Raw genomic sequence first — 18,872 nt, forward strand, 5'->3', positions numbered from 1 at the left:
TATTGAAAATACAAAAATAAATATCAACAATTATTTACAACATTTTGAGGAAATTTTCCAAAAGTACACTAAGTCACTAATAAATAATAAATTTTGAAAAGTACACTAAATTTATAAATTAATTTCCTAAAAATTAATTTTCTGAAGTTGGATTTTGTTTAATTTTTAAATATTAATTTATTCTAATTTAATAACATATTCAAAGAAATCAAAATTTAATTTACTCTAATTTAATTATGATGCTCAATAATTTTATAATGAAATATATACAAATTTTCATTATTGCTATCATCATCATCATTATTGTTATTATTATTATTATTATTATTATTATTATTATTGAATAAAAATCAACGGAAAAATATGGACATGCCCAATGTAGATTTCTGATTTCCACTACAGAGCTATAAACATTCAAAATGGCAACAACACACAACACACATCTATGCACCAACGCCCATGAATTGGTATCAATTTCGAGATGGCACCTAGCCCAACAGTACTTTGTAGTGCCTATAAATTCTGACCTAGGCTGAACCATCTTTCTCCCAAAAATCAACTCATGTAGTACATGGGTTGGTAGCATATTTAGAAGCCCATGTAGTACACGATTTGGCCCTATATGGTTTAAGTGGTGTAATAACATGTTGCTAACATATTTTACAACATTTTTTTGGTAATTTTCCAAACGTACACTAATAAATAATAAATTTTGAAAAGTACACTAAATTTACAATATAATTTCCTAAAAACTAATTTTCTCTAGTTAGGTTTTTTGTGAAAATTAATTTATTCTAATTTAATAGTATAGCTGGAAACACTAAAAACACAAACAATATACGTCAAATGACAACCTAAATATTATTATTATTATTATTACTATTATTTATTAATAAATACAGTAATTAATTTAACTTATTTATTTTTATAATTAACAACTACTATTAATTAATAAAATACTGTTGTTTTAGTAAAATCTATTAATTAATGAATAATACTACTAATTAACAAATACTATAATTAATTTAATTAATAAATACTTCTATATTAAAATTAATTGTCAATATTATTAAAGTACTATTGATTTTATTAATAAATACAGTTAAATTTTTACTTAATAAAATATTGGTAATGAATAAATACATTATTTTAATAAATACTATTAATTAATTAATAATACTATAATTATTAAAATACAGTAATTATTAAAAATATGGTTAATTAAAAGAATACTATTTTTTAGTAAATACTGTTAATTAATTAATAATCCTATAATTACTCAAAATACTGTATTTATTAAAATACATTATATTAATAAATAATGTGAATTAATTAAATGCCATAGTTGATAAAAAATACTGTTAATTTTCAACATTTTTTCAATAAGTATAAAAAATTGCAATATAATACTGTTAATTTTTCTTTTTTAATTATTTTCAGTATTTTAATTAAGTTTTAGATGTTTCAGAAATTTCCACATTTTTAGCGTATTTTGCAATAATTTTCAATATTTTCAGCATTTTTTGCATATCAGTGATTTTTCATTAATGTGCGTTAATTATTTTCAGTCAAAATAAATTAAATAATTAAATAAATAGTATAATAATTTTCAGTCAAAAGCAATTTTAATTACTTTTTTATTTATTTCAGTAATTTTTATTGTACCGCGCATCAAACGTTATGGGAAAACCATGTGGTTCACGGCTTGGGTTGGACTGCGGCTGCACGATGTAGATAAACCATGTGGTGCACGGTCAGATGTTAACTGTGTGCCTCACGGTTTGGCTACACTTAATGGTGGTTTAATAGCTTAAAGCTACATTTAAGATAAGGTGCTAACTGACCTAGGTTTAAGCCATAAATTTTTAAGAGAGAGATGTGCACACTATCTTCCGTGTTGGCCGTTGGGTAGTGGTGCAAATGGACTGGATCATGATTTGATTCAAATTCAAATCCAATCCTAATTTGTCGAATTTAGACATCCCTCTATCAAATTTTCAAATAGGATTATATTGAAAAATATGATTTGTTTAAAAATCAATTTGAATTTGGATTGTCCCTATCTAATCCAAACGAATCTATTCCAATATCATAAATATATTTATATTGCATTTGTGTAATTTTATTTTTTATATTATTTAGGTTGATTTATAAAGACATATATACCACCATTTTGTTAATATATATATATATATATATATATATATATATATATATATATATATATACATGACAAAATGGTTAAAAATGCTTATTTTTTTTTCTAATAATAATCTGTTAAATGTTACAAACCTATGGGTAATAATTAAATTGGATCAGATTAGATTTGAATATCTAATATCCTTACAAAATTTGAATTCAAATTCATAGTTGTAAGATTTGTTGGATCATTAGATTATATTAGATTGGATATAATTTTTTTATTATCGGATTGGATTTGGATATACCCACAAGGCATTGTCCCCAAGACAATATTGGTCTAACACAGGGCTGATAGGGGCTATTGTAGCAATGGTTATGTCATAACCGAATGATGGAGAGCCCATTTTCAAGGTTGGAAACAACACCTGATCAACCTATAACCCAAGAAAACAACACTTAGGCCCTGTTTGTTTTTCGGCAAGTTACTTATCCGGGTAAATGTAATTACATGGGTAAGTTTTTCCTAGGATACACTTATCCGGGTAAGTGTATTTACCCATGTTCTTTTTATTTCTCATATAAATAAGGCAATGACCATTTTATCCATAAAAATCCATTATTAAAAAAGGTATTTTTGTCCCATTCAAGTATTGGCAACTTTTCCCCTAGGTGGGAAAGTTATTTACCCACTTAAGAGATGGGTATGTTAAATAAACTTTCCCTCGTCCTCACATAAATCTGAAAAAAAAGAATATGAGATTCTTGATGAATAGTAACCAAAATCTCATCGACCAACTTTCTCCCCTCTCAAAATCCGAAAAAAGACCGCCCCTTTAATGCAACCTTTAATGACATCCATTTAAATAATAAAAAACACTGCCACCAACAACATGCAATTCAATTTGAACTCACCTATTCACTCATCTTCAATGCTAGAGAGAAGATATTAATCAGATGATAAATAATTGGAGTATTTTAAAAAACAAACAACTAAAACAAAACACCAACCAAAACCAACAATCAAGTAGATATAGAATGAACATAACCTGCAAAATAGAATAAGTGCTTTAAAAAATATAAAACAAAAATGACAAAAATAAGATAAATTGAGCTCATTCAATTGAACCCTAAAGAACTAACAAATAAAAAATCTTGAAAATAAAAATAAGGTTTTACTTGCTTGCTAAACAGAATAAGGAGAGTCTAAAGAACAAAATTTCAATGAAGAAGATTGTGAATAAGAGATGTGATATAGTGTCGTTGACAGGAGAAGAGATAGAACATGAGAAACTTTGAGATGCGGAGTGGCTTAGTGGACAATCTTTTCTTTGACAGAGATGAAATATAGTGTATTTAATTTTCACATGCCGATTATTTATTTAATTCTTGTGTCGTTTGATTTGAATTCTCGATGTCAACATGGAGAGGCGTGAAGAATGTGACATGATTGTAAATCATTCAGGTCTGGAAGCAAATGTACAAAGAGGTTACTCTTAGATTCCGAAATACGAAATCGAAGGAGACGAAGAAAATTAAAGAGGAGGCAGAGAACAAAGAGAAAGAGAGAGCGAGCAAGTGAAGGGAAGGAGAGAGGGGCACCAAATTCGAAGCATAATAAATAAATAGAGAGAGAGAGAGAGAGAATGAGAGAGAGATTGAACTGTTTAAAATCTATCACACATTTGAGAGCCCGGGTACATGAAGCTATAGGATTCCATTTGACGGTTAGAGAAAACATGCCTTTAGATTTATACAAGATTAAGATTGGAATGAACATTATATACCATAAAACCTGATCACTTTTTAATTATTATTTTAGAATGTTATTAGCACTTAATTAGTGCATATTTTTTTAATTACTACTAGCGGGGGCTGATAAGAATACAACAACGCATTTAATAATTTTATTCATATAGGTAGATTTAATATTAGTTATTAATTTAGTGTTATTTAATTAGTAAATTTAGTTAATTTAACTTAATTAATTAACTATGACAAATCAATTAATTATTAATTTAGTTAATATAATTAAACACTTAAGTTACATTAATTACTCAATTTTTAAAACAAATAATTTTACAATTACAAATAGTAACTTTAAAATAATTAATAAAATCTTTAAAAATACATTTAACTAAGATATTTTAACAAGTATATATTATAGGAGCTGGGGAAATTGGGGGAGGGATGGGAGGAAGTGGTTGAATTCTTGGAGAGAGAGATTGAGAGAAGAGGAAATGTTTTAAAATATTAGTCTGCTTTCATTCTGTGGATTTCAATTGAGATGTTAAAGAGGTGTAAATGGAAAGGCCTAGCTTGGAACAAAAATTCTAGGCTTGGTCCTAAGTTTTGTCTTTACACTTGGTCTGCTTGGCCCTACAAATTTTTAGCCCAACCTTTGGCCCAATACCGTAACCTAGCCCAAGCTCATATTAGACTCACAAATTTTCAATCCAATGTATATAATTTTAGACCCAACTCCAAATTAATTCATGACTGGGTGGAACCGGTCATGAACTAAAAATTGAATTGGCCCAATTGGTTTGGGCCCATTAGGTTCAACCCGACCCATTGATTAGGGATGCAAATGGATTGGATTGGATTCAAATAAGAGGTATATCCGAATCCGAGTCCAACCCGACACTATTAATTGTAGATCAAACTCGAAGATCCAATCGGATATGATAAAACATGGATCTGAATTCGAATCCGATGAGGAAGTCAAAATTTTAAATTTGATTTTTAAAAAATTAATAAATCATTAAAATATAACAATTTAAATTAATATAAAACTATAAGTATCTTTTCAACTATTTTCATCATATATACATGCTTTTTATAAAAAATAAATAATATAACAAATTTACAAAAATGTAATATAAATAATATATTTGTAATTCGTGACTGGGTAGAACAAGTTTTGAACCGATAAGAATCGAGACAATATATTACGAACTGAATCCAAATTGACCCAATTGGTTTGGGTCCATTAGATCCAACCCGAACCATTGATAGCCCTAGAGAGAAAGAGGTAATAAATGAAAAATATAAAGAGAGTAATAACAACTTTGTGGCAATATTGTAATTACATGTTGATGACACTCTTGCAATTACATGAAAGTTTAATGCCATATGTATAACTAAAAAAGAGGCAACCATTGCTATCAATGGTACTTTTGTAATTAATAAAAAATTCAAGGAGATAAATAATGACCCTTTTGTAATTAATAAAAAATTAAGAAAAAAATAATGGCCCTTTTGTAATTAGCAAATGCTTATGAATATCACACATTGGTTTTTACAGAAGAGTTAAAAGAAAAATGGTGGTTCAATAAGGTGAGATTGGATTTTACACATGCATCTCCCATTGGTTTTTACATTTAACATTGGGTTTTACATTTAAATATCCACACGCGTTGGACATGTGAAAATGAACAGAGAAGAGCCCAAAAATTCCATTTTATAGGATGTAATTATTAATCATATTAAAGATTAACAATATTAAACATATCAATTTTGACATCTTATGTTAACATTGATTAATATATTTTATTTCATTATGTCATTTTTTTGTCGTATTATTTGACAAAATTAAAGTTCTATTATAATGTGGCAATGAATATATAAAAAAATATTAAATCTTAACATCAATTAATCACATTAAAGACAACGAAAAAAAATCTGTTTGTCTTTTCATTAATTCATATCTTATAAGATGTATTTGAAGAAGTAGAGCCACATAAACTTAAGAGAGTTTTGAACCCATTATATTTCAAAATTTATTAGAATTTATATTTATATTAGTAATACAAAAGACCAATTGTGATATTTAGTCACTATTTCACAGTTTTAATTTTATCGTACAGTTTTTACATCTTAATAATTTTTAAAATATAATATAAGATAATAACATTACATAAGTATATTAATTTGACATAAACTTAAATCAGGTCAAATCATTATTAGATCATATATTTAATTAAAATCTTAAGACTAGAATACTCTAACATTCTACAGTAATTTTTGAATTTGTTATAAAAAGAGGCTTAATACCCAAATTTATAGACTTTTATTTATTAATACTTTTAAATATATTTTTTCATTTTTTTTTATTTTATTAATCTAACTAGCAGAGAGGCCCGTGCTAAGCACGGGCAAAGAAAATAAATAGAAAATTAAACAAAAAACAAGGGTACTACCTTTTTCATGTAGGTGAAAGTTTGATGCTCAGCACAAGACAACAAAGACTAAAAATAAGTTAAAAAGCACAAATTAATGTGCACCATGATCCAATGTCATTCGATTACAAGATGTGCATTGTAATAATTTGCACTTATTGTTAGTTTGCATGAATGGCTAATCCACCAAAGTACAACACAATTTTTTTTTTTTTTTTGTCTTTTAGATATGCAAATACTCAAAATTCTATATACCGAGTAGTTTTTCTATTTCAGGATCTCACCAAACTCCTTTAATCACTGTACACCACCAACATCAAACAGTGTCTTTCGAGTTTTGGAGAATATGATTACTTAGTTGGAGGAGGATAAACATGACAAGAATGATGAAAATGAATATCCCTTCCCCCACCCCCACCCAACATGGCGAGTAAATAGGCCAAAACTAACATAATTAATTAGGCCACAACCTTGGCCTAAATGTTGGGTGCTGAAGTTATGGTACCAAATTCCTTCACCCAACATACTAAAGTAGTAAAAATTGTAAACCTAAAATGCTGCTAATTTCAACTAAGGCTTGATAAGTATCCCTTCCCCACCCACCTTCACCCAAACATGCATGGCGAGTAAATAGGCCAAAACTAACATAATTAATTAGACCACAACCTTGGCCTAAATGTTGGGTGCTGAATTTATGGTACAAAATTCATGTTGAATATGAGCAGGAGAAATAAAGGAGTGGTTGTTTATTTAAAATGTGGTCATATAAAAATTGATCAAATTATGAAATTTTTGGAGATTTAAAAATTGTTTATTTTTGTTTGTCATCTCCATATACCTTTCTCCACCTCTCCCTCCCTCTCTCCCTCCATTAGTCCCCCTCTCTTCTCATCTCTCTCCTCTTGCCTATCCCCCCTTATAAATTGCATTACACAACCATCTCCCAGAAGTTGGGCCCGATGCTTTAGCCCCAAGCCCGAGCCTATGGGCCTAAAATTATGAACAAGTTCGACTTAATAATAGGTCGGATCGGGCCAGCCTGTTGGGCTATTTGGCCCATGAACAGGTCTAGATAGACCTAACCCATTGATAACCTTAATATAGTTACCTTTTTGCTAGTAATTATAGTTTGTTAGTAAATTATTCCTTGCTAACTAAATAAATAATTTAAAAATAAAATAAAAAAGCAGAAAAGTACGGACATGCCCAATGTAGATTTATGATTTCCACTGCAGAGTTATAAATATTCAAAATGTCAAAAACCCCCACTCTATGCACCAATGCCCGCCTCCTGAGCTGGCACCCACCCCAACTGTACTTTGGGCCTAAAAATTTTGACCCTTGGCTGAACCACCATTCTCCCAATAAAAGTAATATAAAAATAAATAATATATTTTAATTTTATTAAATAAATAAATGTTTAGATAATATTTTAAGGCTGATTTTGATAAATAAATAAATAAATAAGTAAAAGTTTATTGTATTGTCCAAGGAATATTGTTTTCCTATTAAGGCTGATTTTGATCTTCAACTTGGACATTTGCATTAAAAAATGTTTAATTTATTGGGCTTTTTTACAAAAAACACAAAAAAAAAATCAGATACGTTTACAAATATATTACAAAACAGTGGTAACAACAAAAAGTTTCTTTTTAGGGACCAAATTACCCTTTCTTAAATTTTTGCACACCAACCCAAATTTCAATGAAACTATTCCTTGTCTCCATCCTTGGAACACCACAACAAGGACTATAGAGCAATCCCTCCCTCTCTCTCTCCATAGACTACCATTTTGAATTACTTTGTTGGAGTCATTGGATTAGGATCTAATGGTCAAATCTTCCTTGGCATCAACCTCGAGTTCCTTGGCCTCCCCCTCCACCACTTCGTCCATGTCGAGCAATTCGTGATCATCAACAGTAAGACCCAACTCTGTTACATGGTCGGATCCTTTGTGCCCTGTGGCCATTGCCGCCAACTCATGCAAGAGATGCGCAATGCCCCCGATGTTAAGATTTTGATCACATCCACTGATAACCCAAGTGACAACTAAGACTCAGAAACTGCATTTTAACCATTATTTGAATTCCTGTCCTAGCGTTTCGGTTCGGAGGAACTCCTCCACAAGGACCTACCTTTGCTTTGCTTTTAGAGTCTCATCATAATGGCTTGACTTTCAATGAAGACACCCACCATGACACTATCAAGGCCAATGGTGATGGCAATCAATCCTTTAACCCCGATGTTGTATACTCCAACGACGACAAGTTAAAGTGGGTAGCACTTGAAGCAACCAACAAGTTGCACGCGCCTTATAGTGGATGCCCATCGAGCGTTGAACTCATGGAGACATAGAAGGGAAGGTTTATAAGGATTCGTACATAGAGTCTGCCGCATATAATCCGAGCTTGGGGCCGGTTCAGGCGGTGTTGGTGGCGTACGTGGCGGCCGGCAACGGAGGCGGGTAAGATAAGATCATGGCGGAGGCGTTGGTGGAGAAGGAAGAAGCGGTGGTGGGCGAAGAAGGCAGGGCTTGGCTATTGTTCTCAAACATTTGACTTCTCCACTGTAAGCTCTTCCACGGTAAGCTTAGAGAAAATGGGTAAGAAAAGGGTGCTCACACCCTCTGCATCCTAGGTGCAGAAAATTTTTTACAACCACCAATGACAAAATTCCACGTTGCTCCCCTTATTAATCACAAGTTAACAGAGTTTACCACTGTTACGGGAGTCTAGAACTCCAAAACTTTTAAATTTTTAATCCCGTCTTTATTCCCTCTACCTTGTTTTCTTTCCTTGTTTCTCTTTCTCCTCAAGTCTTCAACCCAACACTCATCGCCCAAGCCAGATCCGTTGCTACCAGAACCATCGTTGGCTTTAAGAACACTGGTGTTTCTCTCTCTCCCTTGCTCATTTCTCTTCCCCTTCTCCATTCTCCTTCAATTATGGTCATCACCGCGTGAATCATTACAACACTATTGTTTCTCTCAATATTCTCTTTCCCCTTCTTTATCGTTCTCTCTCTCCTTCCTTCTCCATTCCCCTTCACCTATCACCGTCACCGCCCTAACATTCACAAAAACAAACATCCTCCACTGGCCAAAAGTAGGGGTGAGCAAAAAAATTGAATTGACTGAAAAAATCGATGAAAACCGAATTGAAAAATTGGTTAATAAAAACCGAAAGTTTATTAATGCATTATATATATTTATAATATATAATATATTATTTATTAACTAAAATATAATATTTTATATATAGTTATAAATTTTTAGTATATATTTTTTTATAATATATTATAAAAATTAAAAAACCAAAAAACTGACGAATGGAACTGATCAACTGGCTGGTTTCTGTTACCAATTTTTCAAAAATTGGTAGTACTGGTTCAGTCCAAGAAAAAGCCCCACGGTTTGGTTAACCGAATCATGAGCACCCCTATCCAAGAGGACAAAAAATAAAAAAAAAATGCTTTGTTGATGTTAAAATATGTTGTTTTTTTGTGATTATTTTTTAAACTGGAGAAAAAATTCATAAAATTTTGGTAGACATAAAGGTTATTCCAACGCAAAGTCTCTTCAAATTTAGGACCAACAGAAAAAAAAATCAAGCCAAAATTTTAATTCGTCATATGCAAACACAAAAAAAAAAAAAAAAGATAGAACAAATAAAAAAACAGAAAAAAAATCTCTTACTTTTTCAAACTAAACTATGAATGAAAAAAAAAAAGAATAGGGAGATGGGTAGACATAAAATTTTATTTTATTTTTCTTATTTTCCCTCTTGTTGTGTCTTAAGACAAGAATGATGAAAAATATAAACTCAATAAAAGATGTATGGTTAACCACTTAATCCTGACAAGATAATTACATGAGCAAAGAAAATAGATGCTTGATTGTTAAGAATTGAAAGGCAATGGGTAAAAGAAACAATAAATCCTATCTAGCATTTATAATAGTGACTCTGATGATGAGATAAGGGGAACGACGTGGCTTTTTTGTCATTCGTGGTTGTAGAAATGAGAGAATATAGGCATAATTAAAAAAAATAATTTTTTAACTCCCGACTTCCTGTAATAAGGGAAATGACGTGGCTTTTCTACATTTAAGATGCAGAGGATGTGAGCTCAAGAAAATGCTCATCTTATGTCTGTTGTAAGAAAAACTCTAGAGGGTCTTCAAAATGGTTCATGTGTCAATGACCCTACCTATGACTGTCAGATTGGGAGAGAGTCTCTGATAGGCTCTCTCATTTGGGAGAGAGATTATCCTCTGTTACACGTGAGATTAGTTAGACTGGGAAAGAGATTCAGCCATTTCTATCCATTGAAGCAGAGGGGACAAAGATACGAGATTATCCTTCAGACTGGAAGAGAGATTCGACCCTTTGGATCTATTGGTGTACAGGGGATAAACAAGGGGTACACGTGTCAAGCATAGGGGTCCCCTAAATAGTAAACGTGTCGAGCATAGGATGACCGTACACTCCCCACATGCTTTAAGTATATAAGTAAATTTCCTTTATAACCACTGATCTCATCATTATTGTCATTCTATTCAAATTATCAAAATATAAATTCCACTTTATAATCTTATACTTAAAGTTTTAATATAATACAAAATGAATATTGTGATAAGTTAAATCTTAATATCAATCAACCACATTAAAAATGTTAAATGGTGTGTTTATTTTATAATTCTTTCATATTTCATAAGATGTATTAATTTGTCAATTATATTAAAATTTTAATTAATATTAAAGGTATTGTCAATTAATTATAACATTTCACTTTTACAGTTTCACATAATATTTGTATTATATAGTTTTTATACATAATATTTGCTAAAATGATCGAGTTCTAATATGATATAGAAATGAGTATTTGTGATAAGTTAAATCTTGATATCAACAAATCACGTTAAACGTATTATATGTATTATTTATCTTTTAATTATTGTACATTTAATAAGGTGTAATTGTCAATCACATTAAAGAGTTTAAAGTATTTGGTACCAAAATTATTTTATTAAATATTTTTTCCATTTCAGTGTCATGTAGGTGTTTTGTAATTTTTCTCACTTTTACTTATTTAGCTGAACATTTTTAAGTTTTTTCAAGTAACATTGGATGCTTAAAATTTTATGAGAATAACTTTTGAAAAAAACATTATTTTGATATTTCTTACAATGAATATGATGTTTTCTTGTTTTTGAATATGTGGCATCTAATGGTATTTATTTAACACCAAATAACAATATAAAATATATACAAAACCCAGAATTACTTTATCAAATTGTAAGACATTACCCATTATTTAATAAAATAATAATGATACCAAATACATTCTTCAATAACATTAAAAATGTCAATTATGGTGCTTCACGTTAGTATTACTTCATATTTTTTGTTTTATTGAAACTCTTTTTGCAATATATTATATGATAGTGAGAGAAAGAATAATTTAAAGCAAATTTACTTTTGATGCATTAATATACGCATATTAATAGTTACCATTATTCATCTTTAACTTTTATTGATGTTATTTATATATTAAAGATGTTACATAGTTAAAAATTAATATTAATGACATGCTAAATTTTAATATCAATTAATCATATTAAAGATGTCACATAGTTAATTTATTTTTTATTAGTTATATTCCATAATGTATAAATATCAATAACATTGAAGATTAATTAATTATGTTAAAGAATTTGATATTTGTGACCTAAAGATTTTGATATTAATTAATTATGTTAAAGAAATTACATAATTAATTTGCCTTTTTATTAGTTCTTGTTTCATAAGATGTACTTTTCAATTACGTTAAAGATTTTAAAAATGTTAAAAATATAAAATATGAGATCTTACTTTATCAATATATTATATTATTCTAGAGATAAAAAGTATAATAAAGTAAAAAATAATAAAATTATAATCATGGTTATTAAAAAACATTTAAGGCAAGATAAAAAAAATGTATAGCCTTAATAGTCTTTTTGTGAACATATAAAGTTATAGCTTTAAAATTCTTAAATCATATATATTTTGCTTTAAAATGCAAATGTGTGTAATATACATATTCACTATAATATAATAAACAAATATGTGTTTTGTAACATTTGAATAGAAATTGTTAACTTTACTTTTTCAATTACAATATATTATGTATTATCATTGAAATAAATTATGTGTCACAATTCCTATTGGGCATACATTTGTATCTAATCAATTTTCTTTTTTTTTTCATTGTGTAACACCTTAGTGAATTCATTGTTAACAGTCACTTGCATATCTTATATTTGATAAAGGAAAATGGGGATAACATGAATATCTATATATTATAAGTTGTATTTGTTTCTAAATTGGGCTTCCATTAAAAATGTGTTCATATTAATTTTGTATAACTCATAAGTTGAATTATTATTTTTCACTCATACTGTCTAATATCGTGTAAATTAAATTTTTTTAATGAAAACACAAAATAGGGTATTATCGTATTAGCAATAGGATTCATTTATTCATTCGTAGATTTTTTTTTCCATCCCTTATCATTTTAATCGAGTTCATTCTGGAAGATAATCCAAGTATTTGTGATCTTCAGTAAAGGGCTTGGCGCCTGTTTCAAACATGTTTAAAATAGTCTTGAGAGCAAAGTGATTTTGACTAATAGTACTTTTAATTGGATTTCTCTTCATTTTCTTTTAAACAATACTCCATTTTCTATAACTAAATCTTTATCACAGTTTTTAAAATTAATAATAATTTTAACTTTTTTTATATAAAATAAGTTAAACTATGGTGTTTGACTTAATGTCTCCTAAAAAAATATTAAAATATGCTTTATTTCTTTGCACTTGTTAATCCCAATGAATGTTGCTTAGTGTTGAATTGATTAAAGTCTCAACAATTTAAATGTTATTTGCTAGTTTTTATGTTTGTGATAGTAGAATTTAGGAATTTGCGATTAATAATTTTCATAACTATTATTTTCTAACTTTCCCTATTATCAATGGTAATAACTCTTTTTTATTATAATAAATGTAATGCTCGATACGATGATTTGATTAAGGGGTTTTTTGGTATTGTCTTTATATTGTGAATATGTTCATTTTTGTCTTATTTACGATAGTAGGTGGTGTTTGATTTATTTGGGATGGTCTTTGTCCCTAATAACTTAAGAACCATCCCAAATCAGCTTCTCGATAATGCTTATTTTTTGTGGATGATCCCCATCCACTGATAACAAAAAAGGGCATGTGATAGTAGTATTTGTTGTATTTTTTACTATTTACACACCTGAAGCCATATTTCTCCTCATCCTTTTGTGGCTAACAAAGTAAAGACCCACTACTGACCAATGAAAATTATAATTTGATGATATTCCTTTTAATTTTTTACCATAGGTTATACTATTTAATTGAAGTTTTAAATAATTTAATAATTATTTACTAAATTATTTAAAATTTTGATAATAAAAAATAATTTTATTATTTTTAATTACTTCTCACTTATTTTTTGTTAAAATAATTTTTATTGGTTAATATGAATTTATTAATGATATTTCCAAATTAATTTGGGTTATTGGGTATAATTACTTATTTATAATCAATTGTGTATCTATTTCACAAAATATATATAAGATTTATACAAAACACAATTGTGGGCGTGGATTGATTCAATCCATACAATCTGTTTATAGTTTAGAATAGTTGTGGATTGTGGTGTGATGTAGATTGACCATTGCCACAGTGGTGTAGTTTGGACCAATCCACATAAATTTCTTGTCCACAGAACAAAACACTCTTAAAGTTGTAGCGATTATGTTTGCAACCTATGTGTCCAAGTAAATAAATAAATAATATATATATAAGAGAAAAAATATATTTATTAATAAATCGATAATTTGCAGCTACAAACCATGGTCCTCCATAATTCACTCGCCCACCTATTGTTGTAGTTAAGGGTGAGCAAACAGATAGATTCTACCTAGAACCAAATGAGATCAATCTCGAACTAGCCTTGAACCGACCCTATCCAATTTGTTATAGGGTAGGGTCTAGTTCCAAATTCTTGAAACTGACTCTCACTTAGGTCAATTTTAGGGTTTAGGGGTTTACCTTATTCAAACCAATCCAATGAATTGGCCTTGGTGGAACCAACCCTAAAATCGAACTTGCTTTAAAATAAACCTCAAAATATTTTTAAGGATGTGAATATTTGAACCCAAGTACTCGTGGTTACAAAAGCCATGGTCTCACTTGATCATTGAGTTACTTAGGTGATTTAATTGTTTGTTTTCATTTTAATATTTAAATGTATATAATAAATAATGTAAAATGATAATATTTATAAAATTTAAATTATAAATGACAAATTTTGAATCTTATATTAATATATTATGATAATCTACATATATTAAATTACTCAATTTAATCAATAAAGATAATATAAGTTTTAAACTATATATTATCATCATTGAAAATCAAGTTTTTAAAGGATATGTTTCATTTTTTTATGGGGGAGAGTAAAGAAAGAATAAGTTCCACAAGTAGACCCTAGAACCGGCCTTGGAACTACCAAGGCCATAATTGACCCTAGAACCAACCTTCATAGGATAAGTTCTGGTTCAAAAAACCTGGAAACCGACCCCTATAGGGTAGGTTCTAAGTTTTTCCATGGAGCCGAACTAAACCAACCATGCTCACCCCTAGTTGTAGTTACGTCCACCTGTGTAGGACTCCTGTCCACGCACCAATCCAACCACGGTCCCCTACGCCTAGTCCACGTCTATGACCTATTACATGCGCACCCCTACCCACCTACAAAATGTTGGAAACAAGTCATGAAAGTATTTGCTCTACTGGGAAATTAGTTGAAAAGTCCTTGATGGACAATGCCTACAAAGATAGGGATAAAATGGAGTGTCTACACTTATATAAGGATGAAATACTTTAGGCCCAAAAAGAGACTAGAAGCTATTGCCTTAGCATTGGATATTAGACCCAAGCTCATCATGAGCAAAAGGCAAGAGAAGGAAGAAGTGAAAGAAGAAAAGGAGAAATATAAGCAATAAGAAGAAAATTGAATTATATAGGCTTCAAGAAGGTTTACAACTTACAAAAGAACAAAGTCTAATTTGATGCTTCAATACTAGGGTTCAAGTGTGAAGCTCCATATAAAAATAAAATCTTGATCATTTGAGTACAATGAAGGGGTTTCATCTAATCCTAAAAGCATGAATAACTCATCATTCAATTTTGATGGTTCTATTCCCTTGGAACATAAATAAGGTATCATGTGGGGTGGATAGTTAATTTGTAAAGTTTTAAGGTAGGAGTTAAAAAGGATATTTTTTAATTTTTTGGACTTGATATAAAGGTCTAATCAGGGCGTATTGTACCGGTATTGTTAATGTCTGGTATGGAATACAGTATGACTAGAGATGTATCCTGTCAGTCATGCGTATTAGATCGATACAGGTGTGTATCAGTCCGCATTGTATCAACCGATATATATCGATACAGATCGGTACGCAACCTGCAAAACGCGAATGTGTATGAACATACTTGTCTACTAAAAAAAAAAAATTGCAAGACTTAAACCCGCATCCAAAACTAAAAGAGAGCTTAACATCCACACCTACAAGTCATTATGCCACTCCATCTTTTGTGCTTATAAGTAAATGATTACAGAACATATTTCTTTATTTTATAAAAGTAATACTTAAAATCAGTATTTTATAAAAAAGTAATACTTAAAATCAGTATTTTATAAAGTAATATAAATAAATAATATATCAAATCCGCATTTATATCAAAATATTATTTGAATCTCAAGAAAAATATAAAAATATAATATTAATAACAAAATAATTATTTTAGTACTTAAAATTTATAAATTTGCACATGATAAATATATATTAATTTACATTACATAAAATCATATTTATTATTTAGAAAATAAAAACATTGTTTACAAAATATTGAAGAATGTAATCTTAAATTGAATATATAAAATCTATTAATCTACATTTATACCAAAAAAATATTTTTAATTAAAAAATTATAAGAATAAAAATATAATAATGGAATAGATTTGGTATATGACATGGATAGATTTGCATATGATATGTATCTTAAAATTTTTAATAAATTTGATATATTTTAAGTTAAGAATATACATTTTATAAATTATTAATGGATATTTTAATTTACATAGATAATTTAATATTTAGTTAACCTCTTTGTTAATGTAAAAAAGTAAAAATATTAATTGTAATATATTTTTTTCATATACACCATTAAAATATACACTTTTTATGTATTTAGACATTGTTTATGGTTATTTGACCTTAAATTTAATATCATTAATGCATTATGAAATTTTTATGTGTTTTGCTAGCGTATCCATATTTTTCGTCCGTATCCATGTATTTTCAAAGCGTATCCATATCTATATCCGTATCCAAATTGTCCGATACGATACTCGATACCGATACTTTAATCCTTGGGTCTAATTAGGGGTGCTCACGGTTTGGATAACCATTAACTATTTTCCAAACCAAACCGGTACCACTAGTTTTTGAAAAACCATGAATTGAAACAAAATAAAAGCCAATCGATTAATTGGTTGATTAGTTTAGTTCTCGATCAGTTTTTTCGGTTTTTTTTATATTTATAATAGTTTTTTGAGCCCCCAAAATGATATTTATAATATATATTATAAATAAATATATAAATATATAATAAAAAATACTATACCAGTTAGTTCCATTAACTGCCATTTTTTATATTGGTTAACCAAAACCAAACTAATTGGTTCAATAATTAAAAATTTTGGTTTGATTTCATCAGCTCAATTCATTTTTTTTGGTTTTTAATGCACCCCTAGGTCCAATTAGGTAAAAAGTATTTGAATGGTGCAAGATATAAATATTTGTTTTTCAGTTGAGTGGGATTGTTAAAGTGGAATTATGTAAGATAAATATATTTTTTTTTATAAGAGTGGTTTTAAGTTATTAAATGTACTCTTAGTGTAACCAAGGGTATACTTATAATTTTTCTTCTACTAAGTACAAAATAGGAATTGGTAGTGATCTGATGCTCTTGACTCTCCTTTAGGCTATGTTTGGTTTGAAGGAAAAGGTAGGGAAACCCATACAAGGTTTGTAAAGGTTTCCCTATCTTTCCTTTCTTTTCCCTACTTTTTTCCTTTAAACCAAACACAACCTTATTTCTCCTCTTTTGTTTTCTTTGAAAAAGGTTAGAACAAATTAAATATTGGCTAGCGCTGATCAGGAAGGCAAATCTCTCTTTTTTCTTCCTTTTCTTTTCATTGTAGTACTAAAAGGGTTGTTCTTTTACATGTCCGTTCATCGTATGGGGTGGGTGGGGGGGATAAGGGTTTGAAGGAGTTTTTCTCTTGCCTTCTTAATGTTCTGAGATCACTTGCTTAGTGTTGTGCCTTGTCTTTTTAGATCTTCCACAAGAGTATCTTTGAAAAACAGTAAAGTAATGGTGGTTGGTGTATCCAAGGAGTTCGGATCTGCTGACCATGACACATTGCTAGCCACGTTCATCCTGCCGCACATCAGGAACATTGATTGTACTTTAAAACACCGGTATTCCCAATGCATAGTTGGATAGGCATGCAAATGGAGCAAATTCGAATCGAATCAGGTCATGTTCGAATTCGATTCTGATTACAAAATAAGTGATTCGAATTCGATTAAAAATCTGTAAGATATTCAAAAATTCCAACCGAATTTGATTTCGATTAAAATATCAAATATTCGAATCGATTCGAATTCAAATGATTCTATAAATATTAAAAATCCTAAATCTAGAAATCAAATTACACAAGAGGAAACCCCTTTGTTGTGGCATGCAAGAAAAAAAGAAAAAATCTCAAAAGACTAAAATAAGAAGAAAATAATAGCAAAAAAAACATGAAAAATCTAAAAAATAAAAAAGAGATATAAAGAAGTAGCAGAGAAAGCTAAGATTTGAATGAAAGAAATTAGAATGCCATGAAGCTCATTTGTCTTCAACAAAACCCGGTGCTCTCTCCTTTTTTTTCTCCTACCTCTGATTGCAAGTTTAAAAGCAGTGAAATTGAAGAATGATAACACGACCAAGGGAGAGGGAAATGAGATGGACATAAGACGACTGGGTTGGAAACACTGAGAGTTGCAGGTTGGGAGATGGGGAGAAGAAAAGCCCGTCAAAGTGAAAGAGTTGTGGGTTAGGAGATGGGGAAAAGAAAAGTCATGTCAAAGTGAAGTGGGGAGAGGGCCAATGTCTCAATGAAGACAGAGGGTTATGTCTTGATGAAATAATATAATAATCAATTGACTAATGTGTCATTAATTTTTTTTTGTTAGTTTTCTGAAGAGGACTATGTATCTTTAATTGTCTCGACAATACTCTTACACTTTTTCAAAAAAAGGTGTAAGAGTATTAAGAGTATAAGACATGTAATCTTATATTACAATATATTTATATATATTTTATATTATATTTATATTTAATTGGATTTGGATATTTATCGA

General features: G+C 29.3%; 1 pseudogene; it reads left to right on the plus strand.

The window, feature by feature from the left end:
• Window positions 1-3,561: 3,561 nt before the first annotated feature.
• LOC148847596 (cytidine deaminase 1 pseudogene) lies at window positions 3,562-8,878 on the plus strand (annotated as a pseudogene).
• Window positions 8,879-18,872: the final 9,994 nt, after the last annotated feature.

This window comes from Nelumbo lutea, chromosome 6 (genome assembly GCF_056320005.1).
Source record: "Nelumbo lutea isolate HS-2025 chromosome 6, American lotus-T2T, whole genome shotgun sequence".
NCBI classification, from domain to species: Eukaryota; Viridiplantae; Streptophyta; class Magnoliopsida; order Proteales; family Nelumbonaceae; genus Nelumbo; species Nelumbo lutea.